Source organism: Alligator mississippiensis, chromosome 11 (genome assembly GCF_030867095.1).
Source record: "Alligator mississippiensis isolate rAllMis1 chromosome 11, rAllMis1, whole genome shotgun sequence".
Classification (NCBI taxonomy): Eukaryota; Metazoa; Chordata; order Crocodylia; family Alligatoridae; genus Alligator; species Alligator mississippiensis.
In genome coordinates this window covers 31,990,978-32,003,320 of record NC_081834.1, presented here as the reverse complement: position 1 = coordinate 32,003,320, position 12,343 = coordinate 31,990,978, and positions in this window count along the sequence as shown.

Genomic DNA, 12,343 nt, shown 5'->3' with positions numbered 1-12,343 from the left:
TTCCCTTTCCTTCTCAGCCAGGCCCCTAAGCCTAGAGTTAATTTTAAAATATCTTTCTGAGAACACGCTGTTGTGATTTTAAAATGCCATTTTTTTTTAAATGAATGTAAATCCTTAAGTTAAAGCATACGCTTAAAGCTAAACACACACTGAAGTGCTTCGCTGAATCAGAGCCCTGGAGTTTTAAGACATCACCCTGCTCTCATATCTTAAGGAAATATGACACTGTTAAAATAACCCATCAAATTATTCCATGTTGACTTGCATTTACAGTTGATTTTAGTAATATTTTATGGTGACATTGGTAAATTATTAATAGAAATTGCCCCCAACCCCCAAGAATTAATATTAAGATATGTTGAACAGACTGCTAAAGATTGTTTCCCATATTTCAGTTGACAATTGTGTTGTAACAAATTACTGTAATAATGTAGAACATATATGATTCATTACATCTTCAAAGCACTACACCTTATATCCTATTTAACAGTGCCTCTATAGCACCCCCATTTTGCAGACACAGAAATTGAGCCACAGATCTGGTAGTGGCCAGCCCCCATTCAGAACACAGGAGTTTTCTTGTACCCTGTCCCAAAGTTTGATCTGTGGCTCATGCTGCCTCTCTAATTATCATAACATTATCCATCAAGAATTAAAAACAAAAAAAGAATTTCTACTTGTCCCTGCAAAATATTATATACATTTTTATAGATGCTTCATTTTAATAAAAAAGGATTAATAATTTAAAACCCATCAATCAAAGCACTTGCATTGGTTCCTACTTTCAAGCTAGTACTTCAATTTAACAGGATTTTGTGCCTTTAAAAATCAAGATATTATACATTACAAGTAAATATATATATATATATAAATTTTAAAATTTCTCCAACCATTTTCTTAGAATCTTTGAAGTATTGTATTTACTTCTTGTAGTTGATGCAACATCAGTTGTTGAGCAAAGAAACTGTCTGTTTTGGAAACCAAACTTGTAATCATTTTACAAAGTTCAAATGGGGGAAAAATGGGCCCTGAATTAATTAATTAATACTACTGCTTATGTGGGCTCAAGAGGAGGGTAAACAGGCCTTGTTGGTCTGAATCCTAAATATAGTCCCCAATATCATACTTTAGACAGGGTTTTCCTTCTATGATATTTTTTTTTTTTTTTTTTTAGTAGTAGTAGTTCTGGGGCAGGAATCACTTTCTCTTTCATATATTTACAACATTAAGCATACAGGGTATGACCAGAAACAGATGATGATGTTAAAGTAGAGCACCTCTTTGTACTGTTATGATATGAGAACTCCTGATGGTGTTCTGCACAGTATTGTGGATTAGATTTTCATTGTTCCATACCTTTGTGCTAAACCCAGATTTTGCAGAACAGAGAAGGGTCTGAGAGTATTGGCACTGTAGAGGAATAGTAAAATAAATTTGGATGTACATGTGCTTTTCCTGTACCCATTTTTTGCATTGAAAAATGTGACAGTGGACGAACTAAGTAGTTAAAAGCAAATATCTGTGGTAGCATTAAATTTTCTGGATGCTATAGTCTGAGGAGTATCTAAACATCACAGTCCAGATAATCTACTGCAATGGTTCTCAATATTTTTAGACTCAAGGAAACCTGCAGAAAATACCAACTGTTAACTTGTACTTGCTTCTTGCCTGTGGAAATATAATACAGAAATTCTTCTGTAGCAGAGAACGCAGGAAGACCACAGCAGGTCAGAATGTTTTTGACACTGTGGATTCCTGTTTGACATTTTTTGAGGTATCTTGTGGATCATTTATAGATGCTTGCACACCTAATAATGCTCATAGCAGATAGCACTCCATAGCACCTTTGAAAAGATTTCATGGCACCCTGACTGAGAATCACTGATGTACTATATGTCAGCATAGCTATGATGTCTTAAATATGCTGGTTCACACCAGATAAAGACAGCTCATAAGTATTTCTCTTTTGAAAATAATACAGGTTATTGAGACAGTAGGAAAAAATGTCAAAACACTGCCCAGTCAGGGCTACAGTATCAACTTTCCAAGTCAAGGGCTGCACCTAATTCACACACAATAAATTTGTAGTTATTTTCATTTTTAAGATGTCATGGATGGAGATGTATCTTGTCATAAAGGATATCATCTAGATCCAGTCATCATTCTGTTCAGAGACCCATTGTCTCTGTAGACAAGGGATATTATTTTTGAAGTGTAAGTCCTGCTGACTGTCATTGAGACATTTTGAACACATATGACTGATAACATGCTTTGAAGACTTTAAACCTCTGTGTTAATGATGAGATGGCTGTGGGCTGCATTGTAGAACTCGGATTCATCATGCAGCTGAACATGGGCCACATGTTCTGTTGTCATAGTGGAATATGAAGCAGCAAAAAACTAGATGGAAAATCATCATATTTTACCACAAATGACTTAACAGAAATTGTGTTCAAGAAACTAAAGCTTCTCCAAAGAGGCCAGTGGGACCTTTTTTCTTTTCTTTTTCATTTTTTTTTTTTCCTTTGCCTCACAGCTGATTCTGTCAGAGAAATGTAGAGTTGTTTCCCAGTAAAATGTTAACTTCAACCGTGAACTTTCAGAAGTCACTTTGGCAGAGAGCTGTAGTAAAAGTCCAATTGTTTGCTAAGCTGATTGTCCCTGTAGACCAATGAATGTTAAAATAGCTTCCAGTGAAACTTTAGCTTCTGGCTGGCTCCTGGCCTATTCTCCAGCTGTAACAGCTATGCCATTTCAATGCCAGTTTTCAATACTACTTGATTAACAATACATGCAGACCATGGGATGGTTGGGATGGATGTTAAACAACTTGACACAGAGAGGATTAGCTCTTTAAATGCTTTCATTGTTGGCACCTGTGAGCTGCTATTTTGATAACTATTGTTACAACATCAGTGATTAGCTGAGAGACGCATGACATGAGCCACCAGACATTTTTAAAACAATGTTACTCACAAATATTGACTTGGAAACCTGAAATATAAAGAACATCTTTCTTTCAGAAGGAAAAATAGAAATATTTTATTAAGATCTTAGTTTTGTAGCAAGCTATAAATGGAATTTTCTTACAGCAGACTGAAACTGTAATATGCTCATTGCAGTGTATGCAACTTATTATAAAAATATCTTTGCAAAAGGTCTCTGCATATACAGGGCCTGCTGGTTTTGTGGCATCTATTCCAAGACAGTGGTTAATGCAGAATGACTGTTCTGCACCATGCCCAAAAGTTGATGTCTGTCTGCCTTTTATTCTGGCATCACACAGACATGGGTATGGTGAATTTAGCCCAAAGATAAGACTATTTTTTTCTGAAAATGAAAATATAATTCTAAAGAGAAATTTCCAAAAATTGGGATTAAAATCGGTGTGATCAGTGAGATGCTTTCAGATCTTGCTGGGGTTGATGTCAATTTGGAGTATCAATCCACAGTATCTCCACTGAAGTCTTTGGAGCTACCCTGCAAGTTACAGAACAATTTTTAGTCAGAACAAGAACTTGGGGCTTTCTACTAAGTCAGTATAAACAGGTTCTACTTTAATGGGAGAAAAAAATAATATTGTACATGTAAGCTTTTACAAATAAATCTGTGTAGTTTCCATCCTATTCAACTGCACCCACCCTCTTCTATGGCAAAAATGGCATTAAGACTTATAAGAATAACAAGGAAGCCCTTTAATTAGAAAAGTATTAACTGCCAAATTAGTAAAAGGATTCAGAAATACAAAAAATAAAAGATAAACGCAGGAACAATTTTAAGTGGGGGTTTTTTTCCAGTGGACTGAAATTATTGTGTTGGTTAAAGTTGAATCTCATTTGTGATGTTCAAATGGTAACGTGGCAGATTGCCAAACTCAAAGATCTCAATAGTATGGATTATCTGTCTGATACATGGGAGAAAAGGAAAAAGCAAGTGAATGTTGAAAACAGAGAGCGAGATCTTGGACAGATGACGTTACAGTTGTTGCACTGTACCTAGTCTACCCCAGTTTCCTGATCTGAGACTAAACATTGTCACGATTCCTTATCTATAGGTGCAGTTTTCACCCTATACAAATGTAAAGACAGCAGATAAAATATTAACAGTTCAGCTATATGACAAAGATTGAATGGAAATGTCAAGAATAGGATTGTTTATAAGATAGCCCTCAATGTCTCTTCCTTATATTTCCTTACTGGTCAAAAATGCAGAACAGACCAGCATAAATCCTTCCACTGGTTTTGACAAAGAACTTTTTACTGGCCATTGCATAATGTGGTCTATAATTTAAACGTATTGGGAAGTTGGATAACCCTGGGGTCAAGAACACTGGATATGGATCCTTTTCACTAGTAGTAGGCCATTGTATCAAATGTTATCCCTAGCTAAACTGTGATTTATCTGAACTGTGGTGGGAATGAAAGCTATGGTTTAAATAAAAATTGATAGTACTGTGTAGTACTGAATAGACAAAGGCCCAGATCACACATCCCTACCCTTGGCATTCATTGGTACTGTTTAGTTTCTAAGGAGAGGCCAAAGACTGAAGGCATGCTACAGATGAATACTTTCCATCTTGAAGGCTGTCCTTTTGGCTCATAGCTGAGCTAAAGTAGGGGAAGCTTTTTCTGTCATTTCTAGAACTCCCAAGGATATTCAAGGACAAAAAGACTCATGGCCGTGCCCAAAATACTTTGCAATTTACTCTGAGAATACTTAGAAAAGGGTGAAAAAAACCAGACTGAAGTAACGGCAGCTTCCCCTTGATGCCCTCCAAGTGTGCCTCGCTATCGCTGAACACAGTGACCAAAAGCAGTCCTCTCTCTAGATTAAACTTTAGTTCATTTATTTGTAGCCGACTGTGGCTACTGACTCTTGTGTGAGTATCTCAAACGTAGTATTGGTTTCTGTGATAATCATGCTTATCCATTCATCTGAAATTAATTTTAGAGCTCACATAGAGGGCATCTAGATTACAGCAACTTTTTGGCTGTGGGCAGATTGCTACCTCTACATGGAATTACTGTAGCCAGCAGGATTCCACACAAGTAGTCTGTCTGTATGCAAGTGTTGGGATTAAGGCTGAAACAATAACTACATTGCCTAAATTCAAACCAGCTGCTAGTAATCAGACTATGTACCTTTAACTAAGACAGTAAGTCATTTAGGTACCCATTAACATTTTCTCAGAAGTTTCAGTGAGAATGACCATCTGAGAGTACAGCCTGAATCTGTGCGCTTTCGCTGTTATATTACTGGTAGGGATTCTTACTTTCTCTTACTACTTTGTGCTCAGTATATTAAGCAGGTCTTTAAGCATATTTCATAACCAGATCCTAAATATGTAACTCTTGTGAGTAAAGAAATGGGCCACGCAAGCTAAAATTTCTACCCCTACTCAATACCCAGAATTAAGTTTATCTTAAAATCTCTTAGGTAGTATTAGTAATATTTAAAATGATGGTTGTGTGTGTGTGTGTGTGTGTATATATATATATATATATATATATATATATATATATATATATATAATCTCATATTTTAGAAGTGTTATTAATAGGCAACAGATGTTTGTAAAGGACTAGTCCATAAGTTGCAGTCTAGAGTTTTATGAACTCCCTAATTATTAATTTCTTTAGTTTTACTTGTGCATGTGACTAAGGGCTCTAAATCTCTTGTTTATTTGACATCAAATGATTTGCTTCAGAAATCTCATGTATAATCTTGCTAATAGTGGCTGTTTCTTCATTAGCTTCCTATTTTGTGTCATATATTGACTTGGATTCACTGGCGTGACTTCTGCTGCATGCAACCACCACATAATCATTAATAGTTAATCTGGAATGAATATGAATGTTTTATTTGCTAAACTAGTAGGAGTATAATAGGTAAGCATTGGGACTAACATGATAGAATAGTTAGTGACTGAGGTTATTGAATACTGTCTCAAAGACACTGACAGTTAAATTATCTGAATCTTTCTACAGAAGAAATCTATATCCAAATCAAGTATTTTCTAGATCTGTACAGTCAGTGTAATTGAAGCTTAAATATGTGGAACACCAAATATTCTGGTAACTTGCGCCAGAAAAATGAATGGTAAAGCAGACAGTATTTTCTTTTGTTTTTGTGCAGTGTCTGATCCAATCTAAACTGAAACTTCATGGAGACTTCTGAGCACTACCACAAAGCCAAAAAATAATTCCTGCCAGGAAATTACTATTTTTGTGTATGGCCCAGGAACTTCTGCTGATTCCGTTACTGAGGCTTCTCTCTCTTTTCCAATTTTCTACACTGCTTCTGTTGCTCATTGCTCTCTGCTCCTAATTCTGTCACATGATTTCAGGACATTCCTAAAACGCTTTCAGATTTTCCCTGGGTAGCCAAAAGGAGAGGAAATAGTTTTCTGTCCTGATCTAGTTCTACATCCTATTCTTTTGAATTGTGTTAAAGGGTGGATTATAGAAATGCTATTGGATTTCTCAGCTACTATTTTTATTATCACTGTAGTCTCAGTTATTTATCTTGTCCGATCAATGAAGGTAGTAACTTAAAACTGTTTAGGAGTTTCATAAATGAGTGACTGTTTTTTATTCTGCCAAAAAAATTAAATTTGTATTTTAGCAGAACTTGTAATCATCTAGATGCTGACAGTGTGATCATAGTGTATATAGCTTGATGCATTGGCAAGTGAATTGCTTAATGAAGACAGACTTGTGCCCTCTGAATGTGTGGAGTTTGTTACTGTCTGTCTTACCCCAGTCCAAAACACAAAGCAGACATAGGTGATAGACACCTTTACACCCTTTTTGTAGTACTCCAGCACACAAAGGGAGTGAATTTGAGATCAATTGCACTGAATTTCATGCCAGCGTGAGATTACAGTTGAGCCACAAGACCTGAGCTGTTTTTTGGTTTTTTTTAACTGTGGTGTAGCGAGCACATTAATTTCAGTTTGGTGCTTGAACAGACAGGAGTTTAGACTTTTTACTTCCATAAAACATAACCAAAAACTTTAGTTTTACTTGTCATCCTTTAGGGGTGTTGGTTGTAGCTGTGTTGGTCTAAGGACATAGGCAGACAAGGTTCTTTGGGTAAAACTTGTCATCTTCAGCAGTCTTCTCTATATCGCACATTAAGTGTTTCACATGCTCCATAAACATAAATGAATTAAAGTTAAGGAACAGTTTCACTCACTATTCTTCAAGGTCTTATTGCAGAAATAATTCCAAGTATATATGTTAAAGGAAAGCAAACAGAGCCTCACATGATGATTTAGTGTAGTTCTGCCCTAAGAAGTTACTTCATAAAGATGGCATTATGGGTTTCCTTATCCACCAGGCTTCATTTATTTCTATATTAAATATGCTCAGTTTAAAAATAATACATTTTTCCTTCAGTCTTGTCATTTCCATATTCATTTGGTCTAGATGTACAAACAGAAGAGTAACACTCTTGTGTTAAATCATGTGCTATGATGTTAAGGCATGAATAGAGATGTAAAAGACCCCAAAAGATTTTCACTATTTATGCCTTTCAAGAAAATAGGACAGAGCATGTAAGCAACTAAGAATAGAAACATGAACCCCCATTTGCCATCCAGTGGCAAAAAGACTCAATGCAGTTCTTGGATGAATAAAAAGGAAAGCAAGTAGGAGTTGAGAGGTGATTCTACCTTTATATACAGCTGATGCTGGAATATTGCATACAATTTGATGTCTATCTTTTAAAATGATGCTGAATAATTGGAGTGGGTGCATCAAAGAGCCATGGATTGATGGGAGGATCTAAGACAGTGACTTATAGAGAAAGATTTTAAGAACTTTGTCAATGTGATAAAATGATAAGTAAAGTTAACTGCACTCTATCATGAATTAGCAGGTGCATCATAAACAGGTCTAAGGAGGTGATACTTCCCCTCTATGTGGCATTAGTAAGGCTGCAGCTGGCATACTGCATCCAGTTTTGGGCGCCGCACTTCAACCTCTGCAAGAGAAGGCTAAGAGGTGATCTTGTGGCCATCTACAAATTCATTTGGGGGGCAGAGGTAGGGGTGACAGCAAGGAATAGGAGATACCCCAACGGGCTCCCTGGTAAACAGAGTAACTAGAAATAGTGGCCACAAACTGACAGAGAACAGATTTAGATTGGACATCAGGAAGAACTTCTTCACAGCAAGGGTTACCAGACTCCGGAATGGGCTTCCAAGGGAGGTGGTGCTCCCTTGGAGCTTGGACAAGCACCTGGCTGGGGTCACCTGACCCCAGCACTCTTTGCTGCCCAGGGCAGGGGGTCATACACCACAATCTACTGAGGTCCCTATCGACCCTAAAAACCTATAAAACTCAATTCTTAGCTCATCCAGAAAGATTGAGAGATTACACTATTTAAGTACCTTTGAGGAAAAAAATTACAAGGTACTATGTGGCTCCTTATACCTTTCTCCACTGCATATATGAAAAATAAATGGCTAGGAGGTGAATCCAGAGAGATTCAAATAAAAAATAAATCACATTTTTTTTTACCAGTGAGGTGATTAACCATAGGGAAAAATATCTACCGAGTATGGTGGTAAATGCTCCATCTCTTTATATCTTTAAGTCAAGAAAATAGTTGTCTTTCTTGAAGATATAACCAGAAACAAGTTCTACATTAGTCAAACACAAGTGATTGGGCTCCAAACAGGAGTGCAACCTGATGCCCTGTGATACACAGGAGGTCAGACTAGATGAGCTAATGGTCTCTTATGGCCTGAACTCTATGAATCTATGAAAAGAAGGATGTGGCAAAACATGTTAACAGGGTTGACCTTTTTCTGTCTCTCCATTACTCCATCCTTGTTTGTTTTTCCAGAGAGTGAAATTAACAGTTCATAACTACCAGCTTACTGAACCCAGGGCCTCTTGATTTACAATTAAAACAATTGGGAATATGTAATATTGCACAATTTAGTAGTAATGAATAATAATAGAGTAATTGGGATTAAAGGAGTCTACAAGAAAATGCCTCCTTGGAGATATTTTAAGACATTAACTCACAGTTCCTAACCCCACACCATTTGGTGTGGCATCTAAGTAGACCCTTGGGTTATAGATCAGGGCAGGTGCAGAAGACAGTACTATAAATACTCTCACCCTTAAGGAACTTAATGGGCTCTAGGGAGTTGCCTTCTTGAATGACAGAAGTTCAGAGAGGAGTGGTGCCTTCTTTAAAGCAGAAACTTTAAAATCCTGTCAAAGTGCCAGTTGTTTAGTCCACTACTGTTTCCCAACCTTAAATTAAAAATCATGCTGCTTTTTACAGTAATCTTAGAAATAGTATCATAGAAAACAGTTCACAGTGAGAACAACAAGAAGTTTTTCTCTATGTAGCTGTGATCCTAGCATATGCAGGCCCCTCTGCATATGTATGTTCCCTAGTGGACTAAGGACTCCTATTTCATGTTCAGCAACTGTTATGGTCTGATCCTGCACCAGTTAAGTAAATGGCAATTTTGCTATATACACCAATGACCCACAGAGCAAGCCCTTATTGTGGAACTATGGACAAGTAACTACCCTCTTTGTGGGTTCAATCTTGCCTACTAGTAAACTCTAATATAGATGTCTTATAATCAAATTGTGTTTAAATTCATTTTTGTAACGCTCTTTGAGATCCATAGATGGGAAAAAAAAATACTACAAATGTTGGCAGAGCCTGCCCAATTAATCAATTATTATGTTTTAAAACAGTGTTTGCTAGATAAGTAAAATTTTTGTGTACCTAACATACATGATAGAGATAATGTGAAATTTGGCTATCAAAAATACATTTTTGAACTTTCCCATCTTAGAAGTGTTTCAGATGCTCAAGAAACTTTGTAAAATTAGGTTGTGTCTGCACTGAAATTTGCATTGCTGTAACTGTATCTCTTCCTGTATGAAATACACAAGACTTTTATGAGCTCACTCCAACTGACCTATCTGAATGCCTAACCATCTTTTAGGAGGCGTTTGCCCAGAACTGGCTGAACCAGTCCTAGTCACTAGTTAGGTGTCACTTCCTGCATATTCCTAAAAACAGTCCTGTCAGGAAGTGAGTAGTATGTTTTAAGGCAAGAGCCATCAGAATAATATTACCATTTGCTCCTTTCTCTGTTCTCAGAATCTTCAATAAGAATTTTGTTTCAACCTAACCCAAGTCCTGGACAAACGGGCACATCCCTCCCCTGACACATTCCACCTGCGCATCTGGTCTAAAACAGCTGCCAGACACTTTCGAATTAAGTTAAAAGTCACAAATTCCTTTACACAAGAAGTGCTGATTCAAAAACGTGTACCTTTTAAGGTACACCCAGCGATTTGCGGTCAGTAATTTCTTTTACTGACAATAACTGGATCTGTAGCATTTTGCTGGAGACAAGTAAGACTTTTGTTAAGAAACTATTGTTTGTGAATTGAGTGAGATTACAATCTCAGCTCTAAATGCCACATAAGGTGATGAAAAAAGTACTGTAGGTTACTGTAGGTAACCAGTTGAACACTACAATACTATTATCTTTTGGAAGCTTTTCCTGAATCTGTTTTCAGTGTTCAGAACTAAGTTGCAAGCTTACTTTATTTAAGTATCAATTTGAAAAATTGAAAAAAATAATTGCATGGGCCTTTTAAATTCTGGGTCTACCTTTGCTGTCCAGCTGAAGTGGGAATATCCATGCAGGTTGAGGTAGGTAGTGAAAGATTAAATGAGCACATCTGTACAGTCTGTGCTTTTAATCTTTTCTTCTAGTAAAACAATTCAAATATTTTTAATTGATATAAAAGCCTCACTACTGAGAAATCTCAACTTGAAAATATTGCATTTTCCCAGGGAGGCAGTGCCACTCTCTAGATATTTACTTTGAATTTAAGGATCTCCCGCCTCCCTCATTTACACACTAGGTTCCCATTTTCCCATCCCACCCGTGGGGAGTCCCAAGTCATGACCAGCTTCCTTTCAGATAAAGGAACTGGATGGGACCCTTGTCAGAGCCTATCAGCACTGTTCATTAATTGGCTAGACAAAGCGCTGTTTAATTCTGCAAGACATTCACTCTATCCAGTGAAAACTCAACTTGTGAATATTCCCAGCCTGTGGTATTTTACACTTTTAAAGGAATATTTGGTTTTGGAATCTAGATACATGTATAAATCATATTACTGCATTTCAAAATAAGTTTTATTTGCCAAGTAAAATTTTTTTAAAGCCTCATCTTGCTAACCACTGAGGTTGGTGCAAATGTTGGCATTTACTTTAGGCAAAGCAAGACCCAGACCTAAGATTTAATTCTGGGTTTCATGGGGGAAAAGCATCTATATATTACAGAGGTAATCACTAATAAATGCCTTAGTAGACAATCTACCAGCAATACTTTAAAACACACAGGAGACAGAGTATCTCTGTTCATATTAAGATCTGCTTAAAATAACATTTCCATCAAACAATTGTCCTATGGCATCTGGTCCAGATGGAAGCGAGGGCAGATATCCAGTCACTATGGAAATCCCTTTCGAAGGATTAAGAAAAGAATTCCACCTTCTAGAAATAGAAACATTACGATCTTTTCCTCTTGTGAGATACTCAGATGAGTATCCCAGCAATACAATGAACCTTTATGTGGCTCAGGCTAGCCGTAGAGAAAGCATGTGCTTTGTTGTTGAAACAGGTCTGAACCAAAGCTGGGATCTAGCCACCTCTGAACTCTGTGAAATTTTAATATCTAAACTCAGACTTTAAAAGTGCCTCTCTATAATTGGCTGGAGGGAAGAATACCTGGGTGGGTTGAAATCTCAGTTTTAAAAGTTTTATAGAGCTTATGCTCTGAACATTTGAAACTGAATGGAAGTTGGGCACCTAAGTCCCTTAGGCTCCTTTGAAATCACAGCATGCCAGAAACCATCAGCCATTTGCCTATCCTCCGACTAGCATTGGTTCAATTGAACGGTGACAGCAGCCCGACAAGACTGGTTAACTGAGCCTCTTGGAGAACTGAATGCTGCTGGGTTCATACCCTTCTCCAAGCAAGTTTTACTTTCTACGGTAGTGCCCAGGTCGTGGGTTTGTCAGGGACAGAGACCAGATAGGCTCTTGCTTCTGGTGCTGACAGGTCTTAAACATCCCACCTTGCTGCCTTCTTTACACCACAAACTACTGAGGGAAGCTTTACAGAGTCCTAATTAAACACAAGCCGCCGGGCTTCTCCTCCCTGAATCGTGGCCTCAGCATTTTCCGTGTATTAACCGACGGTTCATACTTGGGCCCCTTCGGCATGCAAGAGCAGGCTGCTCCCCTGGCCCCGCTCTGCTGTGAGAAGCCTGCGGACATA